Here is a 26,009-nt window from a genome sequence, read left to right on the forward strand (position 1 = left end):
TTAGGCATTGAGAGGCATGGGGAAATGCTCCTCTGACCATGTCACCATAAGGCCAATTGTTACTAGGGGATGCTGTCCCATACTCAAGATTTTTGAGCTGGGTCACCCACACCTCGGCTAACAGGGTTGGCTGTGTTGTGCTGCTCTGGAGGAGTGAAACTTGAAGCTTTCAAAGAAATAAAGGAGAAACATTATTATTTTTGGATTGAACACATGAATTCTTAACATCTTTTAACAAAATTTGCAATCCTGTTTAATGGGTCACAAGTCCTCATCATATACAGTTTTATTTAAATTTTGTTATATAATAATAAATCAATATATCTTAATATTGATATTTCATGTATAAAGTAAGAATCATTACTCTTTCAACGTGTTGCAATGAATTTTACATATAGATTATTCTTGTTAAAAAGAAATGGTTGCTACTTAAATGGACTTCATAACTTACTTTGACTTGATTACTTCATGCTACCTGACCCCATCCCCATGTTAAGGGTAGTTTGCAAATTATGTAGCATCATCATCTGGCATTAATCATAAAATCTAATAGTATTGCGCTGTTGAAATGATTATGAGAATCTCATGTATGGAAAAAAACAATTTTAGTATAATTCATTTATCAAATTAAAAACAGTTTAATGTTAGGATTTGGAGTGGTGCATTTGAGTGTGAGCATGTGGAGGCCCAAATTTCTGATCATATGTTCTCCTTTGTTTGGGCCTACTTTTATTTAGTATGCAGCATTATTTTGCTGAACCTAGTGTTTGTTGATTTGGCAAATCAAGTTAGCCAAAATGCCCTAGGGACTCCTTTCTACAACTCCTGTATGCTGGGATTACAAGATGGTTACCACATAGATCAAGAATTAACATGGGTACTGAAGATCCAAATGTATGGCCTCACCCATGTATGGGAAGTCCTTTATCAACATATCTCTAATCACAAATATGGCTGATTTTATTTAAAAATTATAAGTGCATTTCAAATATGGAGAAAGTTTACTAATTGCAAACAGCATATTTGCAGTTTAGGTACTTATGGATCTAAGCAGTAGGATTGAAAATTATGAATAGTCAAGAGTTTTGCCAAATATTTATAAGGAGCTAAATTTCACCATTGCAGCTCTAGTCAGAATGGAATACTCTCAGGTGTCGATTCAGAGGGAGCAATTGAAAACTAAGATGATAGATAATGATTTACAAAGCAGAATGCTAAACAAGACTCACCATGGAGAAAACAGAAATGACTAACACACTGATGGATTCTAAATTACCGTCATCTTGAAAAGTCTGCAGTTTCCATTATTATGAATATCCCGATTAAAGTGTGCAGGAACAGTGAAAATACCCAGCTATTGTTAAATTTTCTTTTTTATGTTTAAAGGATAAAATGTCTCAATGTTAAATGTCAACATGTAAATGGAAGCTTTCTTCCGGATAAATAAGTGCAGATTAAATATACATACGTGCATAAGCACAGTATTTATCCATCCCTAAAGGAATATTAAGAAATACAAAACAACTCTCACGAGAACACAACTGCTTATGTGTTTCCTTCCACACATTATAACCATTGGGTGAAAGCACCAAAACACTTCAACTGAGATAAGGAGAAGAAAAACAGATAAACAGCACTTAATTCATTTAGCATATATACTTAGTGTTCATCTTGGATCAATTAATATACTCATTTCATCTTTATTTTCTTTTGAGTCCATGCAGAAGTGTGTCCATGAAAACCATTGATCTTCTTCTGCCTGATGTAATCCATGGCTTCAACACTAGAGGCTGAAGAAATATGCTGATTTGGCCAGTGAACAAATCAAAAATTTGACCATAATATTCAAACACAAGTCTTTTTCTTACTTCTTGCTTTATTTTCTTTTATTATTGTTATTACTACTACTACTACTATTAATTATATTTATGAAGTTATTTTAAATCCTGACTGCAGTTTTCTCTCCCTCCTCTTCTACCATTTCTGTCCCCCACTCTATACCTCTAATCCACTTCCCTTGTGTTTCTGTTCAGAAAGGGGCAGGCCTCTCATAAGAGTAAACAAGGCATGACATCAGGTTGATGTAGGACTCAAGTTGATAAACATAATTATTTTACATGATTTTTCTTCTTCTTTGTCCCTTTATCCCTCAAAACCTCCCATGATCAAAAGAAAAACATGACAAGTCATAATTACAAAGATGATCAACCTTTTAAAAATATTTTACTTTTATTAAAGTGTGATTTACTGTACGTGTATATACAAGTGTGTGCAAGTACCTGTGGAGGCCAGAATATATCAGAATTCCTGAATTTAGATTTGCAAGCACTTGTGAATCTTCCCAACGAGTGAGTATTGAAAATTGATTCTGATCCTCTGGAAGGTCATCACATGCACTTAACAATTGAACCATCTCTTTAGCTCCACAATCATAATTTGTAGTCAATATGATTTCTCAGTTTCCTTCCAAAATCAAAGTTCACTTAGCTCTTCATTTATTTTGTTACATTTATTTTATCAATGGTTTCTACCATAAACTCCTTGATAGTGGAACAGACATCTTATATCTAGTTAGCTATGCCTTGGTGTCAAGTGTTGACAGTGGCTCTTAGGTGTTAATTAGTAGAACAAAAGCCACAGTTAATTGTTGCTTGAAAGTCTAATTTTTTTTTACCTATAGTGATATTTTATTTATGTTTTATAAATAAAGCATGCCTGAAGAATAGAAGGTGAAACTATCCTACTAGAGGTCAGGCAAGATTGTTTTATACCTGTAATAGCAGGATTTGGGAGACAGAGGCAGATGGATCTCTGTGAGTTCAAGGCCACCCTGAGCTATACAAGAGCAATGGAGAAACAGACCCAGGTGGTGGTTGCTAACATCTTTAATCCCAGTACTAGGGAGTCACATGCCTTTAATTCCAGCACTAGAAAAGAATAAAAGATGGATGAGACAGTAACTTGCTCTTTTTCAGTCAGTGTTTTTTAGAGATAAGAGCTCTCTAGTTGCTTGGCTGCTTTGGTTTTCTTATTTTTAGGGTAAACCCGAATATTTGTCTCTGGGTTTTTAATATTTGTGCTACATTAATCCATGATCTTTGGTTTTTATTGTTTATTTTCCCGTAAATGTCTTAGAAATTATCTCTCTCTCTTCTTTCCTCAATTCTAGAATTATAGATTGTTATGCAAATAAATTTGGATATCTAGACAGCATCCATCATATATATGAAAATAATTTTTCATTGAAGAAAGAAAGAGAGTAGAAGCCAGCTAGCGTTTAGTATAGGTCCCCTGTCACTCATCTACCCTAAAGCATGTCTGAAAAACTAGGCAGAACTGAATGCCAGACTACAGTAGAAAAATATCTAGACTTAGGAAAGGCAATCTTTTGGGTAGTCTGATTAAAGTGCCAAATGTGAATGTTTATTTTATCTTTCTACCCAAGGGTAGACATCTCAGAAAATAACCATCAGATTTCCCAAGAGACTTAGGTCCTCTTAGATATAGAGATCTTTCTTTCTTTCTTTCTTTCTTTCTTTCCTTCCTTCCTTCTCTCTCTCTCTCTCTTCTTTCTTTCTTTTTTTTTTTTTTTGTAATTTAGAGACTACTTCTCCTCTTGGCTTTACCAGGTCCTTTTTGAGCACCTAAAACATACTATTTGATATTTTGTAAAATACTTAGATCTCTAACTTAGTCATTGGCCCTGCCTTCTGTCTAAATTGGCCACCGAGTCATATTCATTCCAATAATGATATCCACCAGTATGACGTAAGCAAAGCAAACGTAGTATCACTAATAAGATGAAATTCCTACAGAAATCAGGAAAACAAAAGAAAGTTAGACTTTACAGAGAAGAGATGATTCAGAAAATGAGTTATCCATGAAGAATTGAACAACATATATTCCCAGAAGAAAGGAGTGTAGCCAACGGACTTTAAAACATACTGCTTTTGTTTTTGTTGCCAAGTTATTCAGAAGACCCAACTGAAGAATGGATAATAAAAACATGGCATAAAAACAAGATATTATTTATCCTTGAAAAAACATTAATCATGAAATTTTCAGTTAAATGGATGGAACTAAGAAAACATTCTATTGAATGAGGTCAATTATATCTCAAAAGGCAAACATCATATGTTCTTATAAATGGGTTCTGGTTCATATTTTTTGTTTTGTGTGTTTAGCATGGAATATAGGTGGGATTTAAGGATCTAGAAGCTTGTATTATTAAGCTTATACTTAGGGAGGCAGAAATATTAGACAATAAGTGAAATAAAGTTCGGAGAAGGATCACTGGAGACAGAAAGGGATAGAGGTGTAGTGGAGTAGTGTGGATAGGGAACTGTGAAAAAGAGGAAGACTTACAAAAGAAATTGCGTATGAAAAAGCTACTTGACAACAGGAGACTTTCAAAACAATTATACAAAATTGGTGATAGGTGATACAAAATAGCAATACATCTTCCCATTATTAACAACTGATAAGTTTCAATATTTATATATTTTACAATAGATGTATATAGTCAATAAAGCCAATTTTGTCATGGTAGGTAATAACAAGCTACCTCCCCTCAATGGAACACACCAATATCTAATTTCCTCACTAAAATGGTCCCACAACTGTTGATATCACAAACCTGAAAATCATGCTTGACTATGGTCCTTTGAAAGGAATTCTAGATATAAATCCAAATCACCTTCTAGAAAGTTCTCACTAAGGAAACACATCGTTTAATTCTCAGGTTCTGACTACATCCACTTATTCTTACACCCAGTTCATAAATGCCAGTTCATGGTAGTGTTTATAATCCTTACCTGAGACCAAATATAAAATGAGTACTAGTCAAGTTTCTGAAACGAATTGTGTTTTATATTTTCTATTAAAATTCACTGAAAACAATTTAAAATATTGTTTGTTATTGCACATATTATGAGTAGAAAGCAATAAATATGGTGGAAGGAAATGTCATTCCTAGTAGGATGGGAGAACTATTCATTCATGGATGAATCCCAAGGAAAAACCTTCTTATAATGCAACAACATCATCCAATGATATTACCAACTTCAATTCTTCATTAAATTACTTGCTTCTATGTCATGGCATGAGCATTTGCTCATTGAAATACTTTATTATTCAAAAGTTCTCTTTGCTTTTTTCTTATCTTAATTCTAGTCTTGATTCTGAATTTTAAAAAAACTGCTTATCTTAGATGTGCCCCATCTTTTTCTTGTTGTTAATGATATCTTATCTCTTATAAAGTGAGTACTAATCAAATAATCCTACTAAATATATGTAAAGCAGCCCTGTGTATTGACTTAAATTATACACTAATTCCTTGTTAAAACCAGCTTGACTACCCCTTTTTTCTACTCTCAAGTATGGCTGCAATTGCCTAATAGCTAAATAAGAAAAACGTTTAATATCTCTTGTTTGTTTTCTCAGACTTAGGAAGATATATGCAGATAAAATAGGTGACATATTTAATCAACTTTGGAAATAACATATATGTATTCATCAAATAATTTTGAACTGAGTTTTAGGAATGTTGAAGTTCATGTGCTCAGATTTAGATACTATTAACTGAAGACCTGACAACTTATTTTAAATAAAACTGATTAAAGGACTGTGAAAGTTACCCTGTTTATTTTCCCCCATGAATTCCAGAAATTGGAAATAGATATTGTTTGCAGAGATTTTTTTACTCTTAAAATTGCCTTCCTGCATTTCTGCTGGCCTTCGGGGACAATGCAGGCACATTGATTTAACTTGGTAGAAGAGGACACAGCATTTTAAAATGTAATTTTAGTGTTAATGCAAATGCTCCCAGAGGACTATAGAGTTGATCTATACTTTAATCATTTGGATGAGAGAGATTCAACTTCTAAATACCTTCTTGACTACCCAGGGAGAGAGATACTTATAATGTAAGAGTTTGAAAAAGATGTATCCTCAAATATTCTTTTAAAAATCCTTTTCCTAAAAGTAAAATATTCTCAGTATTCACATTGATATAATAACTCATATACTCCATCACACTTCTTTAACTTTAGTAAATTAGGCACTGGATTATTTCAAATGTACACATTAATAAAGGATTAAATGAGATTAAGATAATTAACTGGCAAAACTGAAAGATTAACATGGTTAACCCTACACTATGACATCTGAAATACTTAAATAACTAAAGTCTTAAGATCAAGTCAATAGTAATAAGGATGAATAAAAGTACTGAGCTTAAGAAATTGTCCTTAATCCTTGAATTGATTTGGTGAAGCATTTATTCTCCTTTTTTTTTCTCTCTATTTTTGGCTCCTTCTCCAATAAGTGTTATAAGTATAAAAAGAGTTAGATATTAATCACATAATTTATAAAAATATACAAAGCACTATTGTACACCCACTTTTAGACTACATTGTTTTCATTGAACTTTGACAAAAATGAGTGGTTTATCTTAGGTTAAATACTTACATTTATTAGGACTTTTATATTGAATATTTTACCTATTAAAATATGTTTTAAAAACATATAGCAAGTAATGAAATGATCATATGGTTTTTTTCTTTCAGTTTATTTATATGCTGGATTACATTGATAGATTTTCGTATGTTGAACCAGCCCTGCATCTCAGGAATGAAGCCTACTTGATCATAATGGATAATTTTTCGGATGTGTTCTTGGATTCGATTTGCCAGTATTTTTTTGAGGATTTTTGCGTCGATATTCATGAGTGAGATTGGCCTGTAGTTCTCTTTCCTGGTTGAGTCTTTGAGTGGTTTTGGTATCAGAGTAATTGTGGCTTCATAAAAGGAGTTTGGTAATGACCCTTCTGTTTCTATCTTGTGGAATACATTAAGGAGTATAGGTATTAGATCTTCTTGGAAGATCTGGTAGAATTCCGCATTGAAACCATCTGGTCCTGGGCTTTTTTTGGTAGGGAGGTTTTTGATAACCTCTTCTAATTCTTCGCGACTAACAGGTATATTTAGATTGTTCACCAGGTCCTGATTTAACTTTGGTATATAGTAATGAAAACAGTGTGGTACTGGCATAAAAACAGAGAAGTCGACCAATGGAATCGTATAGAAGACCCGGATTTTATCCCACAAACCTATGAACACCTGATTTTCGATAAAGGAGCTAAAAGTATAAAATGGAAGAAAGAAAGCATCTTCAACAAAAGGTGCTGGCACAACTGGATGTCATCTTGTAGAAGAATGAAAATAGACCCTTATCTATCACCGTGCACAAAACTCAAGTCCAAATGGATTAAAGACCTCAATATCAGCCCGAACACACTGTACCTGATAGAAGAGAAAGTGGGAAGTACCCTACAGGAGCTGGGCACAGGAGATCGCTTCCTATGTATAACCCCAGAAGCACAGACATTAAGGGCAACATTGAATAAATGGGACCTACTTAAACTGAGAAGCTTCTGTAAAGCAAAGGACATAGTCAATAAGACACAAAGGCAACCTACTGATTGGGAGAAGATCTTCACCAACCCCACAACAGACAAAGGTCTGATCTCCAAAATATATAAAGAACTCAAGAAACTAGACTTTAAAATGCTAATTAACCCAATTAAAAAATGGGGCACTGAACTGAACAGAGAATTCTCAGCAGAGGAAGTTCAAATGGCCAAAAGACACTTAAAGTCGTGCTCAACTTCCTTAGCAATCAGGGAAATGCAAATCAAAACAACTTTGAGATATCATCTTACACCTGTCAGAATGGCTAAAGTCAAAAACACCAAGGATAACCTTTGCTGGAGAGGCTGTGGAGGAACGGGTACCCTCATCCATTGCTGGTGGGAATGCCATCTTGTGCAACCACTGTGGAAGTCAGTGTTTCGGTTTCTCAGGAAATTCGGGATCAACTTACCCCTGGACCCAGCAATACCACTCCTGGGAATATACCCAAGAGATGCTCTATCATATGACAAAAGCATTTGTTCAACTATGTTCATAGCAGTATTATTTGTAATAGCCAGAACCTGGAAACAACCTAGATGCCCTTCAATGGAAGAATGGATGAAGAAAGTATGGAATATATACACGCTAGAGTACTACGCTGCGGTAAAAAACAATGACTTCTCGAATTTTGCATGCAAATGGATGGAAATAGAAAACACTATCCTGAGTGAGGTGTCCCAGACCCAAAAAGATGAACATGGGATGTACTCGCTCATAATTGGTTTCTAGCCATAAATTAGGGCCACGGAGTCTACAATAGGTGAACCTAAAGAAGCTAAGTAAGAAGGTGAACCCAAGGAAAAACATATAGTTATCCTCTTGGCTAAGGGAAGTAGACCCAATTGCCGGGGAGAAAATTAGGATCTTGGGGGTGGGGTGGGATGGGGGTAAGGGGAGATGGGGAGAGAAAAGGTAGAAGGGAAGGAGGGGGGATTTGGGGAATCAGGAGAATTGGGATAAAGGAAAGGTGGATAGGGGAGCACGGAACCACAATTCTTAGTTAAGGGAACCACTTTAGGGTGAGCAAGAGATTTGACCCTACAGGGGCTCCCAAGTGCCCAAGATGAGGTTTCCAGTTAGTTCCTTGGGTAGCTGAGGATTGGGAACCTGAAATGACCCTATCCGAGAGCAATACTGACGAATATCTTGCATATCATCATAGAACCTTCATCTGGTGATGGATGGAGACAGAGACACAGACCCACACTGGAGCACTGGACTGAGCTCCCAAGGTCCCAATGAGGAGCAGAAGGAGGGAGAACATGAGCAAAGAAGTCGGGACCACGAGGCGTGCACCCACCCACTGAGACAGTGGAGCTGATCTACTGGGAGCTCACCAAGGCCAGCTGGACTGTGACCCAAAAAGCATGGGATAAAACCGGACTCTCTGAACATGGCGAACAATGAGGGCTAATGAGACGCCAAGGACAATGGCACGGGGTTTTGATCCTACTTAATGTGCTGGCTTTGTGGAAGCCTAGCCAGTTTGGATGTTCACCTTCCTAGATATGGACGGAGGGGGGAGGACCTAGGACTTACCACAGGGCAGGGAACCTGGACTGCTCTGTGGACTGGAGAGGGAGGGGGAGAGGAATGGGGGGAGGGGTAGAAGGGTGGGCGGAGGGGGAGAAGGGTGGGAGGAGGGGGAGGGAAATGGGAGGCTGGGAGGAGGTGGAGACTTGTTTTTTGTTTATGTTTTTTTTTTCTTCTTTTCTTAATAAAAAAAATTATTAAAAAAACATATAGCAAGAATTATAATTTATTATTTATTATCTGATATTTTGGATAATAGTTAAGATTTCATGGGATGAGGAGATAACTCAGTGGTCAACAGTATGTTATGCTTTACTGAGAACTCAGTTTCACTTCTCTGTACCTACATGATGGCTCACAACCATCCATAATTCTAGTTCTAGGGAATCATAAACTTTCTTATTACCTCTACACATACATACATATAGATAAACACTCAACACTGATACACTTAAAATTAAGATTATAACGAAGTATTTAAAGAGATTTTAACGGCATGGATAAGATAGTCTTAGCATGATATACTTTATCATCACCGAACTGTGTGAATGGTGTACTTTATCACCACCATCAGAAATTAATTTTGACATAACCAATATGTGTTGTAACATATATAGTGTTGTTTTTTATATATATATATTGTAGAGCTGTAGTGAGTATATAGTCTGATGAACACATGACCAGACGACAAGGAAACCCATTATTGAGTTTTTGGAAAACATAGGGCCTAATACAGAACTAGGTTTACAAGAATTTATATGGGTTGCATGAAGGTGCATTGCCCAAAATAAAATGGCAATGGCAATATGTGATATTGAGATGCATTCCTATTTAGGATAACTCCCATTTGACATATTTTGAACTTCTTTGAATTTGTTACAACAACTTTTTCAGAGATTGACAACATAGCTCAATATGTGAGTTAGATTCAACCAAATTAAAATAGGAACAGAATTTTGTTTGAGAGCTCCTTTATAAACAGGAATTGTTCTTTTCATTATATGAAGCAAAACTGATGCATGAATCTTGAAGATGACATTTGAAATAAACATCTGAGGAGAAACAAATGATATCTAACATATATTCAGACTAACTCAGGCAGTGACAAATAGTGTTATCATAAATGCTAAGTGCACATCGTATATCCCTCATGAGAAGGCACATTATGCTCATTTGTCCCTTCCCTATAAACCAACATTTTCCTTTTCATAAACTTCATTATATGGATAAAATAATTGAATTTGAAAAGCTATTTAAATCTTATTCTCTACTGGTCATAAAAATACTATTTTTGTTGTAACTGTTGCCATGGACCAGCGGGCCCCGATCTGCACTCTATGCCGTGGACCCCAGTTTGCGAACTTCGGGCAAGGGGCTGGAGGTTGAGAACATAGACGCAGAGACAGACCAACACACAGACCTTTTAACACTGATACCAAAGTCCCTCTTTATTATCACCATGTAAGCTTAAATACACTGTAGTCAATGACCAACAGGTGAAAAATCCCATCCTCTGATCCTCTAAGCTAGGCACAGCTTCTAGTAACTTTAATTAGAAGGTTCTAGGAGGGAAGAGCAGCTGAAGGCCAGGACTCATTAGTCCCAACAACTGTTGTTTTGTTACTGTTGTTCTTTTCTTTTTCTAAAGATTTCATTAGGAAAGGAACTCAGACAAAAATAAAGGTCCCTATTCAGCTTATCTTCTCTAATGAAGAAGACAGACACTAGAACATATTGTTTTGGGTGTCAAATCCACTCTTCATGATGTGGAAGTACCAAAAAATGTAAAAGAAATTAAAGAGTATAGAATAAAATGCATAAACTTTATATTGCATTGTCCTAATTCTACTATGCAATATTTTCTTTGCCATGATTTGGATCTTAAATAGTTCCCAAAGCCCCTGTACTAAAAAGGCTTAGTTACCAGCTTCACAGTTTGGGGAAGGGGTTCATTTTCAAGTAAGAAAAACAAACAAAAAATAACTTGAAACTGAGGTATAAACAAACACTTCTACTTTGCAGTTGATTTTAATATTCTGTCCCAGTAATGCTGGAAATCTAGCACTTCAAATAAATTATAATTTTATTAATAATTATGTTAGCTGAGAATCTTGATGATGCCACTCAAATTTTTAACATTTTCATGAGGATGTTACCACATAAAACTCAGGAATTTTGTGGCATATATAGCAGAGATTAAAGAAATTATTTTATGTCTATAAGCACATTTATCTAATAAAGAAAAACATTTAAATAACTTTTATTACAGAAAAATGTAAAAAGTAAATCTTAAGAGGGATTATACCAACTTAACATAGAAACAGAGAAACTAATTATCACTGAATAATTGGACTCATGGCTCTTCCAAGAAACCCATGCACGTGAATATGATTTTCAACAATGAATATTGTCATCAAAGCTTGAATAATATGAATATTGTATATTAAGTATTCTGCAAAAGTGGTGCTTGGCTCCTTTTTCTTGATGACTTTCAGTATAATTATCTTTCTTATCAACAGTGAATGGGTTGTGATGTTTAAAGATACTACTTGGCTTAAGTGTCATTTCAAACTTTCCTATGAAATTTATCAGTTTGGGATAGTGTTGACAGAGGTTTCTTGTCTGCCTGTTCCCTCAACCTTTCAGTCTCAAAGAAACAAACAGAGGCTTACATTAATTATAAACTGGTTGGCCTATTAGCTCAGGCTTCTTATTAACTCTTACATCCTACATTAACCCATAATTCTTGTCTGTGTTAGCCATGTAGCTTGGTAACTCTTATCAGTGAGGTATTCTCACCTTGCATCTTCTGTATCTAGGTGACAACTGAAGATTGAGCCTTTCCTCTTCCCAGAGTTCTCCTGTTCTGGTCGCCCCACATATACTTCCTGCCTGGCTACTGGCCAATCAACATTTTACTAAACAAGTATAAGAGGCAAATCTTTACAGGGTACAAGGCCATTGTCCCACAGCAAGGTAAGTTTGTAAATATGAAGTATAAAAATAATGAAAATGGAGCATATCAGATATTAGAAGACAAATGTACTATGTTTGAATATGGAGATAATAAGTAAGACATTAAATAAGACGTGCAATTTGAGCAATCAGTACAAAAATAAAGTAATAAGGGCTTTGAAAATAAATTTATTTGAAATTAAATAATGAAATCTAAGTGTCATATAAATATATATGTCCTAGTCTAGAATTTAGTACTTTTCTAGTTATATTTGAAATACTGTCTTGTGATAGAGGCTAAGATTGCCTGCATATCAAAGTAATCCTTCTAATGTATAAAAATTCTACTTCTAACTAAAATAAAAATAGTTAAAAGGCTGCTACTATTTGCAGTCATTTATTTGTTTCCTTACTTGGTGTTTACAGAGGTTTCTGTTCCCCCTGGTCCTGCAACCATTCAGTCTCAAATAAACATGCAGAGCCTTACATTAATTATAAACTGGTTGGCCTATTAGCTCAGGCTTATTATTAATTCATATTAATATGCATATAATATTAATATGTATGCGTATCATATGTACAAATAATAATTAACATGTATATATTAATTAATATTAATTAATTTATAATTCTTGTCTGTGTTAATCATATGGCTTGATAACGTTTATCGGTGAAATATTCTCATCTTGAGTCCTCTGTATCTGGGTGATGATTGCAGACTGAGCCTTTCCTCTTTCCAGAATTCTCCTGTTCTGGTTCCCCACCTATACTTCCTTCCTGGTTATGGTAAATTAGCATTTTATTAAACCAATAGTAGTGACAAATGTTTATAGTGTACAAGACCATTGTTCCACAAAATTTGGCGGGATACATAAAACATATATCCCAGGTTTGTGGTGTATGAACTTTGACTTCTGACTTTTCATTTTCCTCTGTTCTTTTTGAGTGCTAGATTTGCAGGCACTCACCATCATACCAGCTTTTATGTGTGAATGGGAGCCAAATTCACAGATTCCTGTATACTAGAAAAGCCTTCTGTCAAGTAAAATACATCTACACTAGCTAATTAATGACTAATAATATTTAATAAGGTTTCAAGATAAAGAGACAGCAAAGGACTTATTGACAAAAAGTTTTCTTATGTACCGTAGATAACATATGGGATCAGGTACAGAAATTGTGTTGGCTTTCATGTCAAAATGCTCAGGTTACACATGCGACATAAAACTGCATAAGTACATTATCTAAACTGAAATATATGACTATAACCAAAATGTTTAGAATTTTACAAATTGAACCTGGGTTACTGCACTGGCTACATCATCAGTTCTTTAAACACTCACTGACACGAATATATGTGACCTAAACAATGATGATAGAGATCAAAACACTTAAATTTTTAAGTTAAATTTCCTCTCAATATGAAAAAGATGCCATATAGATCTGACTTGTCACTCAAATTTAAATTCTGAATCATCCATGTGTTGCAAGTCATGACATTTGATAATACATAGTGAATTATATTTTCAAACAGATTCAAAGAAGATTTTATCAGAGTTTTTGGAGTACATATGGCGTTTTCTTAATGTTAGGAGAAATCAAGAGAACTTCCCTTCGTCAATGAAGCATTGGATCTAAGTGGTATAGTTTGAACCTCCCTACGTCTTATCCCAAAATGAGATGAAACTGCTTTTTACTTCATAGAAGAAAAAGAGATGCTAATTAAAACAAAGGGAATTAATTCCCACTAATACTAATTTATTAGGAAACTATCCCTAAAAGAACCTAGACTCAATAAATATTAATGTTCCAACCGCTATATTCTTTTTTTTTAATTACATAATCTGTAGTAATTCCATGTATTGATAGGCTGTATTTATACCCGGTATACCTCTCATCTTTCCTGTAACTCCTTCCAGTCCTTCTGATGTCCTCTCCCCAAATTCATGTCTACTCTTCCTCCTTTTTTTCCCCTTGGTCTCCTTATTGCTCACTGTGTACAGTTTCTGCTGCTTTTACACTCATGCATGTATGGATGGATCCATTTTGGCTTGATTATCTTACCATATCAAACATCACTGACCCTTTCCTCACATCACAGTGCCAAAGGTTTCTGAAGTACAGATGAGACCCACTGAGTGATCCCTGATCCAGTCTTGAATGTTGACTGCCTTGATCTTATCCTGTCCTAGTGCACGAAGCCACAGCTGCAATAAGTTCAAGAACACAATGGGCCTGACACTCTAGAAGTTACTACTGCAACCAATCCTTCTCTTCCTTGGAAACAGTCTCTGCACCTTGTGGAAAACAGGCTGTGACATAGGTACCTCAGCTAGGGGGAAAAAACCCACAGTCACTTATTTTCTGTGCTTTGACCAGTTGTGTCTCTATTAAGTAGTGGTGACTTTAATAATGGTATTGATGTTTTTGTTTTGTTTCATTTTTGAATCTCACTCTTGTTCAATTTTGTTCCCTGTCTAAACTAATTTTCCCTTCCTTACCTAGTAGCATAGGAAAAACCTAGTGGTAGACCTATAAATGTCCTCAGAAGTGTCCAACATCAACTCTGGAAACTGTAAACATTATTTATATGACACATGAATCTCATAAGTTGATTGAATTGGAGGAATTATATTATAACATTTTTATGACCAAATAATCTTCAATGATAGTTAGGAAAGGTAGACAAAATGGCAAGTTTTTCTTTTTTAATTACATATTCTTGAGAAATGCCATGTATGGATATGCTGTATATATACTTGTGCCAATGGAAGTTCATCTCCTTGGAGAAAAAAAAATATGAGAAAAGAAGATGGCGAGGGATACAGAAAACTATGAACGAGAAAGCAAACAATCTCTAAAAAACTCAAACAAGACAAATAGGCTTTCCTTAATTCCCCAAAAGAAAGACCAAAGTATGCCCATTGATTTTAGAGAGCTGATCTTCAATACACAGTTTTATTCCTTTACATAACATTCATGGAGGTGGTTCATTAAAATGACTAGATGTAACTAGTTTAAATGTTATTCAGGGATTTCTTGGAGATAAAAATTGTTTCAAAGCTCAATCTACTCAGAATACTTCTGGGAGAAAATTCGGTCTGAATAATATTTTAATGTGTTTACAAGTCTTCATTTGATGTATAATGATAGGGCTTGTGCTCTGTGGTCCTGTGACCTTAATCACCAAATCGGGTATGTGTGTTTTTCCTTTTGAATCATGAGTGATGTAAATTGCTTGTCAGTGGCAGCTCAGTGGTACCTAAGTCGATCAGTATATAATGAATAAACATGTAAGAAATAATAGGGATTTTCAAAAAATGGAAAACTATAGTAAATGAAGAGTAGCTTGATTATTAAACTGGAATTAGAAAACAATGTGCAGCATACTACTTGGACAACAATGAGAAATAGATTAGAGAACCAAACATCCTAATTTCCTTACTGAATCCAATTCTCCTTCCAGCATGTACACGCAGACGCTAACTCAGGTCATCAAATGGCAGCAAGTATCTCTACCTTTGGAGTCATCTAGCTGATATAACCATACTACTTAATTTTTAAAAATTTCCATATTTTTATGCATTCAAATATGTCTTGTAAATAAACACAAATTTTAATTATTTTAAATTTTGTGAAAAAATCTAAAGCTAAATGCATTTTAATTTTCTTGTATGTCCTTGCTGACAAAAACAGTCAATCTAACTGAAAAATAGAACGCAGAGAATAGTTCAAAAAAAGCTAATTATAACTGTAAACTACTCCTGATTCAGTTATTACATAAATACCTAAATCTCTTCTTGTCTATGTTAAAAAATTGCCATGCTTATTAGTATATACTTTGATCCCATTTTTTTCTGACCCAGAAACAAGTATATCTATGTGAGTTTATCTTCATCTACATGGTGAGCTCCAGAACACCCTGAGCTACACAGTACAGCCCTGTCTCAAAACCAACAACTAAAATGTACGCTATTTTGTACAAAAATATTTCTAGGAAATACTGATATTGCTTTTGGCTCCATTTTCATCAAAATGAAAGAAATCTGAGAAAGTGCCTCACCCTCGGTATAAATGCCTTTTTCCTCTACTTCTGAAAGATGTGTGTTGCTAGCCTGAATGGATAAATACTTAAAAGTGCAGCTTTATTTCTGTCCATTATTTTAAAAGTGTTTCTTCTTTCCTACAGTGGGTTTAAAATTGAAAACTACAGTGCAGGTTTTTTTTAGTACTTTGATTTTTAATACTGAAAGTTATTTTCATAGATGAATCTCTATTTCTAAAATATCCAACAACCATACCAGTACCCTCTGAATGCTTTGCTTATATACATTTTTAAAGTGTCATAAATATTGCTTGTAAGAGCTGTTGATTTCCTTCACGTACAGTTTGGTCCTATACCAGGTACTTCAGCTTTCTCTTATCAGGAGTTTCCCCAAATCACACCAGAAGCTGAAAATGACAGATATCATGGAGTGGTAAAAGTAACAACAGAGAGAATTATTTCTGCCTTAGTCCACAATTGCAGAGGCACGGTGATTATAGTGATTTCAAAAACAAAAAAGCATATTATATTCATTTTAAGTAGGAACTGGCCTTTGTTATTGTATAAAAAACCCTAGATCAAAAATTTAAGTTATTCACAATTTTAAATTTTTTAATATATATGATTTTATTCAACAGCTACAATTGTATCATGAAAATACATATTTTCAAGACAAAATTTCTCTGTACTTTTGGAGTCTGTCATGGAACTAGTTCTTGTACTCCAGGCTGGCCCCAAACTCACAGAGATCCATCCACCTGCATCTTCCTCTCAAGTGCTGGGATTAAAGGCGTGTGCCACCACCACACGGCTACACTTATATCTTTTAAACATCACATAGAACCATGAACTAAACCATGGAGAACTACCCTTCCTGGAGAGAAGTCAAAACGTATGTAGCCATTTTAAAATGAAGCATTTTTGAAGGATAGTTTTATTTTTGAAGTATGAAAGAATAAAATAGTTTATAATTTCTTCCCCACATGGCAGATGGTTATAGATGTCTCTACACATAACAGCTTTATGACAATGGATTGCTTGGAGGTGACAGGAGCTAGACCACTCATATGACAGAGTATCTGAGAGGAGTGAGGCCAGGCTAACTCAGGGAGGTGACAGTCTTTTCCCACTACTGAGGATGGAAACGCAGGCTCAGCCCTGTGAACTGGGTTCTTTCAGTGTGCTGTTTGTGCTTGGAATCAATTGGGAAGAAGTCTTGGTTTTGCTGATCTTTTGCAGTCAACGATTCTCTTTGTTTGATGTTAGTATCAGTAAAAATGAATAGGTTCCAAATTCCGGTTTGTTTGTATCAGGCCGTGTTTTCACACAAGACCTAATTCTCCAGACCTAATTGACAGCCCCGTTGCTCATAGTAACATAATTTGCTTCTCTGGTGTCTGTGGAAAATTCCAAATGTATCTCGAGTATATTCTATTTCTTTGTGTTGTTTTCTTCTGATTTTTACATCTTTATTTATTTATTTGTGTGTGCGTGCACGTGAGAGTGCGTGTGTCCCCACAGGGCTCAGAAATGGGCATGAAATCCCACAGAGGTGAACTTGTGTTTATGAGTTGCAGAACATGCATTCTGGGGATATTTTTGAAGTATATACTACTGTTAACTAGTGAGTCATGCAAAACTAAACAAACAAACAAAAAATCTTTGAACTGGGTAATGGTGGCACACATGTTTAATTCCAGCACCTGAGAGGCAGAAACTGACAGATCTCTGTGAGTTCGAGACCACTATGGTCTATAAAGTGAGTTCCAGGAAAGTCAGAGAGACGCAAAGAAATTCTGTCTTGAAAAACCAACCAAACAAAACCTACTGAGTCATCTTAAATATCAAGTTTACAACTCCTTCCTGTTTTGGTTTTAAAAATGTTCTCTGGATACTTCATGTTTTCATTGATGATCACATTAGCAGTGTGTCAAAGGTTTATTGTAATATTGTTTTCGTGCATTTTGTGTAGATTATATTTGTAGAGATAATACTGTTATTTTTAATTATATGTTTTGATAATTATTGCTTTCCCCTATATGTTTTTGGAATAATTATTGCTAATATATTGTTTTATTAAGAATTTTTGCAAATTGGATGCACTTGTTTTTATTATTGTCTATTATTCTACTTCCTATTTTATTGCACAGTCATTTTCCAGAATTAATTTTTTCATTAAATATTAGCCAGAAAAATAGATAATTATTTACAGTCTCTAATATACAAATTCAGATTTATTGTAAAACATTCAAGTTTAATTCTATTATTGTTAACTGTTTCGTTGTGAATTTAGCAAATTCAATGCTCTGATACATTTTCATGGAGAGAATGCTCATATGTTCATGTCTCGGTCTATTACTAAAATATTACTATTACTCGGTCTACATTACTAAAATAAGTATGTTTGATAGGCCCTCTCTATTAATAACATTGGAATAGTTTTCTCTACAATGTGTTAATTTTTTGTTTCCTTTGTCTATCTTTTTCTAGTATGATAGTCTTATATTTCTGTATCAGCTTTGAAGTTAATAATAAATTAATTAAATATTGTTTATTACATTGTTTATACAACGTATTTATACTTTATATTTTCAGGTGAGACTATTATATCTTTAATTTCTCACATGATCTATTTTTATATTTGCAAACTTTATTTTTACTTTTAATTGTTTCATCTACTTTCATATATATATTCATATGTATGTATGTGCATATATATGTATACAAATATATATATTTGTATGATTTTGTTTTCCTATGAGTAGCAATACACATTCCATGTTCATTTTTGTATTATATCAGGAGAGAAAATCTGATGTGTCTTTCACAAGACTTCTCTCTATATGTCATACAAATGACCCTTTATATTGAACTACTACAGGCTAACCCACAAAGTTCTCCATGAATCTTGGTGTAGGAGTCTTAGGCACCTGCAATTCTCAGATGTCCCTAAATATAAGATACTCTCAGATACTAGTTTGCCAATTTTCTTTGTCTCCAGAAAGCTCTTTATATATGTTTCTGTTATTACTGCATGCATACATGTATAAGTGTGTGTATATCTGCAGAATAATGTGGCACATGGATATGAGTGTGTAAATCTGCATGTAGAGGCCCAAGGAGGGCCTCAAGTATCTTTCTCTGTTGCTTTTCACCTTACTCCTTTAAGAGAGAATCTCAAACAAAACAAGAAGTTTCCTGTTTCAGCTAACATGACTGACCAGGGAGTGCCTGTGATCTACCTCTTTATCTCTTTCTGCTCCCCAGTGCTAAACATGTGGGCACATACAACCAGGCATCACACACACAGACACACACACAGACACACACACACACACACACACACACACACACATATATATTCCTGGGTATTTGAGCATAGGTCCTTATGCTGCAGAACACCAATTCTTAATCAATAACCTATCTCCCAGTCCTTCTTCCTGAATCCTTTTGATTAGTTTGTTACCTAGTAAGACATACATGTTCAAATTTCTGCAGCTGACAATATTGGTCTATTAATAGGTCTATTTTATCCTCTATAAGAAAATTTTCATGACTATTGTAATTATGAAAAAAAATGACCTAACAGATTTCATTCTGCAATGTGTTTTTAGTGTCTCTACCTTTCTGTCACTTTAAACATTTCTTGGTGTTTATCTTCATTTTTTAAAAATCTATTTCATTGTAAAGAACTTGTACTGTATTAACTTTCTTGATAAATATTTAAGACATAAGCTATACTTTTGTAGAATGATTTTACTTTGATTATTTAAGGTAGAATATTTATGGTTAAATATTTAATCAAGGCGAATCTATATTATGTCTCAATACCATGATTATTGGGAAGCAAATGCAAAAATAATAAAGATGATAATGAAATTGCTATGATTAATGAGATACAGGATAACTGGGGTATTGCATGTAATCTTTCCCATATTATTTTCCCCCATATTATCACTTCTATGAAACACAAACTATTATTTTATGACCAAATGCTCAATGTGATATCTATGGCAGTTAAGTGTTTGATTCATAAAATAACAAAGCATTTGCAGTGCTTGTTCTTTCAACATAAGATTATATTAAGGGTCGGGTGAAGGGGGAGGGAAATGGGAGGCTGGGAGGAGGTGGAAACTTGTTTTTTTTTTTCTTCTCCTTTTCTCAATAAAAAAAATTACTTAAACACAAAAAAAGAAACTATTTTTTTAAAGAACATGTATAACCTATAATATATATGAAACTATTTTTTAAAAGAACATATAGTAAATATTTTTAAGAGAATATACAGGTTGACTCCTAGACTTACCTTAGAATTATTATAATGAAAACAACATGGCATTGGTAGGAGAATAAATATGGGAACTACAAAAAAAAAGATTATATTAAGGTTAGTCTCTTAGCAAGGAAACATACATAGCTTTGTTTTTTACTTTCTGTGCTCATAGAAGATTTAGGATGCAAAATCTTCAGGTTCAACTGACAATATACTAATTCCTCAGCTGGTATGCTCTCAAACAACAGCAAAACTCAGAAACAAAATGACAAGTGAACGAAGGAAGCTCAACCCTCAGGAATATGATCAGATAGTGTGCTTAGATGTGCTGAATTTGCAAGAAGATGAGGCACAGAAAACTTTGATCAGGATATATAGTAAAGAAAACATTTTCAATCAAAAATGTATTTATTTGATTGATTAACTGTGTGAGCATGCATTGCCTCATGTGTTGATGACAGAGGACAGTTTTCCAAACCTGCTTTTCTCTTTCCACCATATGCGTCATGATGGAAAAACTCACCTGGGATCACAAGTGCCTTTATTCGCTAATCCATTTCATCGCCTTAGAGTACTCATATCTTTCATAATATTAAAAAGAAATCACTACCCTTATTATGAAATAATCAGAAATACAAAGGAAATAACCTAGGGACTAGAAATCTAATCTTTTGACAGAAGCCATGTTACAACTAAAGGGCAGGGCTATGGCAAAGCAGAGTACAGAGATCCCTTTTGGATCTCTTTTCAAGGGCCGGTGTAATATCTGTCTCCCTTTGCATATATAGAGGATTCTACTGAAGGATTTCTTTTGATGTTAGACAGTTCGTTTGTCAGCAGGCATATGATGGATTGTTCAGAGCCAGCTTTTGCTTTCCGCATCAGCTAGCATCCATACTGAAACAGTGAAGACTCATCCATAAATGTTTCTAATCCCGATTGCTCTGGTCCTTCTGTATCACACTACCTATGGCCTCTAGTCTGGAAAAAAAAAAGAAGACAGTTTAATGTATTACAAAAGAAAATGCAATCATTTCTGGTCAGAATTATTTCTGTCCTTTTAAACAGAGGACCTTCTGGCAATCCATTCTGGCTATCAGTGGCAATACCACTCAAAGAAATGTTTGTTCCCACAGAGCCAAACTTCACTCAATATTTACAATAAAAATGGATGAAAGGCCACAGGAACAACTGTACTAATGTGGTATTGATGGGAAAAGTGCACAATTGTGTCCCTTGAAAGTTTTTGCAAATCACAATATTTGCTCACATAAAATCTTTCAATTATATAGAGACCCACAGAAGGAAGCATATTCTCACAAGCTTTTCTATGGTTAAAACCTTAAAGCCATAATTTTTTATTATTATTAAAAAGTCACAAGCTGTTTAACAAAAACACTGCCTATTTTAATAAAACTAGAGTATATTTAAATATTTCCTTAAAGTTATTTTGTTTGACTGGGGATGGGTAAGATGACTCAGCAGTTAAGGGCTCTTGATGCCACGGTGAGGATTTGAATTGGATCCCCAGGAAACACAGGATTGAAGGAAAGAACCAATCACGAGTTGTCTAGTTGATTCTAGTATTCTCCCAACAAGCAACCTTTATATAAATGTGACACATATCAATATATTTATTAGAAGATGATTGTTATTAAATACAAATATTATTATATATAATATATAAATACATTATATTAAATATAGAAACAGTTCAACATTTCTTGTATAACATATTCCTGACATGGCTCAGTGTGTGTGAGTCTGTGTGTTTATGTATGTGTGTAAAATATGTATTTTTCCATGTGAGTTGATATACCTCTGTGCATACGGGGATGTCCAAAGTTGATGTCTGCTGTCTTTCTTAATGACTCTCCAGACTTTTTATTGAGAAACGACCTTTCTTACACTAGAACTTGGCAAATTCTTATTAATAAGAATAGCCAGCTTTCCCTAGGCATCCCCTGTTTCTTTTCCCAGGAGCTTGAACTATCACAATAACACACTGTTAGTTTGGCTTCTATATGGGTTGCTGGGATTTGAAACTTCACTCTTCATGCTTGTTCCCCAAAAAAGATTAATTACTGGGCCATCTTCAACACTAAATATGTTTCAAAATTGTCAAATAACCCAACTTTACACTTTTATTATGGGCAAATTTTTAATTATGCAAAAGCCACATTTTATACTTAGCCTAGTGGCTAATTCTAAATTGGTTAATATTTATATGCCTATAGGATGGAGAGACAGAAGACAGTGAAAAGGGAATGTACTCACATCATGCAGGAAACAGTAAGATCTATGAACACATGGATGTCTTCAGAGGAATCAGCATTGACAGGAGATTTTACACCTAGAACCACCATCCGTATCAGCTTTTTAAACATTTGAGACCATGGAAACACTCCAAGATTCAAAGGACACTCATTTGAAAATATTTTTAAAACCTAATGTAGGAAATCTATGAAACTATAATTATACAGTTTTCTCATAGTAACTAACAAGAGACTAAATATCCATGACTAATAATTTACAGAGCAGAAAATAGAAAAATATTAAAAAGAACATTTCACAGGTCTCTGCAATCAAATACACATTTCATATTAAATTAAATGAAGAATAAAACATATATAAAGATTCATATTTTTATATATACAAATATATTAATATAAACTTTCTTTGAGCTACAAAAAAGTATTATTTTGTCCTTTTTATTTTATTCTAGGAATAACAGTAATGGTTATGTGTTTGGGACTTACATTATTTTCAAAATTCTTCCAGTAAGTTTCGAGCAGAAACAGGGGAAGTGTGAATATGGTAGGGTTAATTATCTCCTCCAACTGAAAATTCGTCTCTAATACGGATTGATCTCATTCAGACAGGGTCATTGCCAGGGACATGCACAACTGTTCATAATGCCAAAAACATTGAGTAAATCTAGTCATCATTGTCAACTTTAGTGACCTTGCAGCATAAGCCTAATACTGCTCCTCTGAAATGTGGTAGCAGTCCTAGGATGTATTTAATTCCAGCAGGAATTCACTGGTCAATACATTCTCCATTGACTTTCCCCAAACCTTCTCTCAATTGTTTCCTTCCTTCCTTCCTTGTGTTTTTGACTGAATTACCCATATTTTAGCCCTTATTAGTTGGAAACTCCCTTCAAAGAACTCTAAGTTACATATGAAAATTATATAATTACAACCATTGTCATTGTGAAACAAAAAATTTAGAATGAAATCACATTCTCAAAAATAATTATTCATTAGGTATGAAGTCCAGTTCACAGATAATGAACTATCTATACAGTCAACAATCTAATAATGCTTTGTAGGAGTTCTGGAATTTTTTCTTATTTTTTTACCTTTTTTGACATTGATTATATTGCATTCCCAGCTGTTTTTGCCCTGCAAATGAGGGAATTAACATTTAAAAACAAGGGTATGTTTTAACTTGAAAACTTAGAGATTATAAAACAGTTATTTGAAATATCTTTTCTGTAAGAATTTCCATAATTTAAGTGTTAACTGAGTAAAATTTTGTCAGACATAAGATATATCAAGATACAAACTGGTACTTTAAAATGAAGCAAAATTTGTGTTAAGCTCTAAACAAGAAGATATTTGTGTGATTTTGATAAATTTTGATATGGGCAAAATAAATATATTTTTCCCTGATACTGAGCAAAATATTTGAACCATTCAAGCATATCAAATGTTACTAAATTCAGTCTATATAGCAAGCCAACAAAGAAATTTTTTAAATTAAATATTTCTAAACATAATAAACTATTTGCTAATGTGTAACTGTGAAATAGATCTTCCACGTAATCTTGTTCTTTCTTGTGTACATAGAACACATCCATTTATACTTGAAAGAATTGTCTTTATCAGCAGGAATTTTTATATTTTCTGTGTTTGCTGTTTTGTTTTGAGTCTTCTCTTTGAGTTTCCATATTTTTAAGTGAGACATTTCATGTCTCATTCTCTTAGAATAAGAAGAGCTATTGAAACACATTACTTTGTTCCTACTTCTAATAATATGAATGGCCACTCATGACGTTAATCTTATTTCAATCACTGCTCATCAGCTCTGTAACCATGTAACTCTTTTGCTGTGTAAATGACATGCAAATTTTCCAAAGCAAAGAACAATTCAGTAATCAACATTTAAGATGAAAATGGTCAGATACTTCTATTTTTATGTTTGAATTTAGAAAAACTTCTCTGAAATAATATTTGCTCTCCATGATGTGACAGTTTCAGAATTTTTTATTCATAAAGTTCTATTTGCATAAACCTAACTATGTTTGCCTGTCAAATATTTGCCTAAAACATCTCCATAACAATGTGTTTATTTTCTTTGCTGTAGCAGAGGCATTTTGTAGCCAATAGAAAATAATTTGTAAGCCAAACTATGTTCCAATCTAATTATACCCACCTGCTCCATAGGGACGGGGCACATGTGGGGTGAGTGGCAAAATGAATAAGCTGTCTTTTTTGCTATAATCAACAGGGATGTGCAATAAATAATTTTTCTTGCTGCTAAGTTTTATTAATGCAATAGGGAAAATAAAAATCAAGATTTTCAAGGATGGTAAATAAGGGTAGAGTATCATATATGGCCAATTCTTGACGCAAACCAAACTGCACTTTAGCTCTGGAAACTACAAATATTTTATATGTAAAAATAGAAAATGCTAAATTTTCTGAAGGAACTTTATAGTTATTTCACACAGTATGAGTGATTTAGGTAAGACCACAACAAAATAAACAAACAAAGGAATTAAATCCTGATGTTTTTGAGTGTTATTTGCTTTATAAATGAAAGTGTAGTATGTTTCATGAGCATATGTAGGAGGCATTTATGTCCTTTTGTTCACAGATAAGCACTAGAAAAACTAAGAATGTCAAGCATCTAGGGCTCTCTCTCTCTCTCTCTCTCTCTCTCTCTGTGTGTGTGTGTGTGTGTGTGTGTGTGTGCGCGCACGCGCGCGCATGTCTCTCTCTCTCTCTCTCTCTCTCTCTCTCTCTCTCTCTCTCTCTCTCAAGAGATTTCTCTGTAGCTTTGGATCAGGCTGATCTTGAACTCACAGAGATCTGCTTGCCTCTGCCTCCCAAGTACTGGGATTAATAGTGTTTTCCACCACTGCCCCTCCAGGGTTGTCTCTTAATAAGAAGAAATGTATAACCAGAAGGCTGGGATAGGTGTAGTTAATAGTCTCATGGTGAACTTTGTGCTATCTGTGTGGCCAGGACACACTGGCTTCCCAAATATTCTTATTTTCAGTTTGTTTTTCTCCATCAATCTATAGTGTTGTTCTTTCCCCAACCATTCTTGTGAACTTGTTTATCTTGAGCCGGATTGTATCCTATTAGTCTATAAATCCTATTTCTATGTAAGATATCTATTTATTTTACAAGAAGATTTTCAATGTAGTTATGTCTTAAGTTTTGTTATGAGTACAGGGCAGACCTAATTATCACAAAGAAATATTTTTCCCAACTTTTGTTGTGTCTAAATACGTTTGTAACAAATTACTTAGTGTCAAGCTCTTGAAAGTTGAACCAACATCCAAGACTAGCTATTGTGTTCTATTGAACTAGACTTCTTTCTTCCTCTAGTAGAGAGACACTTTTGATTTTGGTGTTTGAAGAAACCCCACAGCATACTAGGTGTCAATTTTGCTTTTCTTTACATGGCAAATTATTTCACATGAAAGCTGTGAAAT

This window comes from Microtus oregoni, unplaced genomic scaffold (assembly GCF_018167655.1).
Source record: "Microtus oregoni isolate MIOR12 unplaced genomic scaffold, Mior012 000010F_ref0000083, whole genome shotgun sequence".
NCBI classification, from domain to species: Eukaryota; Metazoa; Chordata; class Mammalia; order Rodentia; family Cricetidae; genus Microtus; species Microtus oregoni.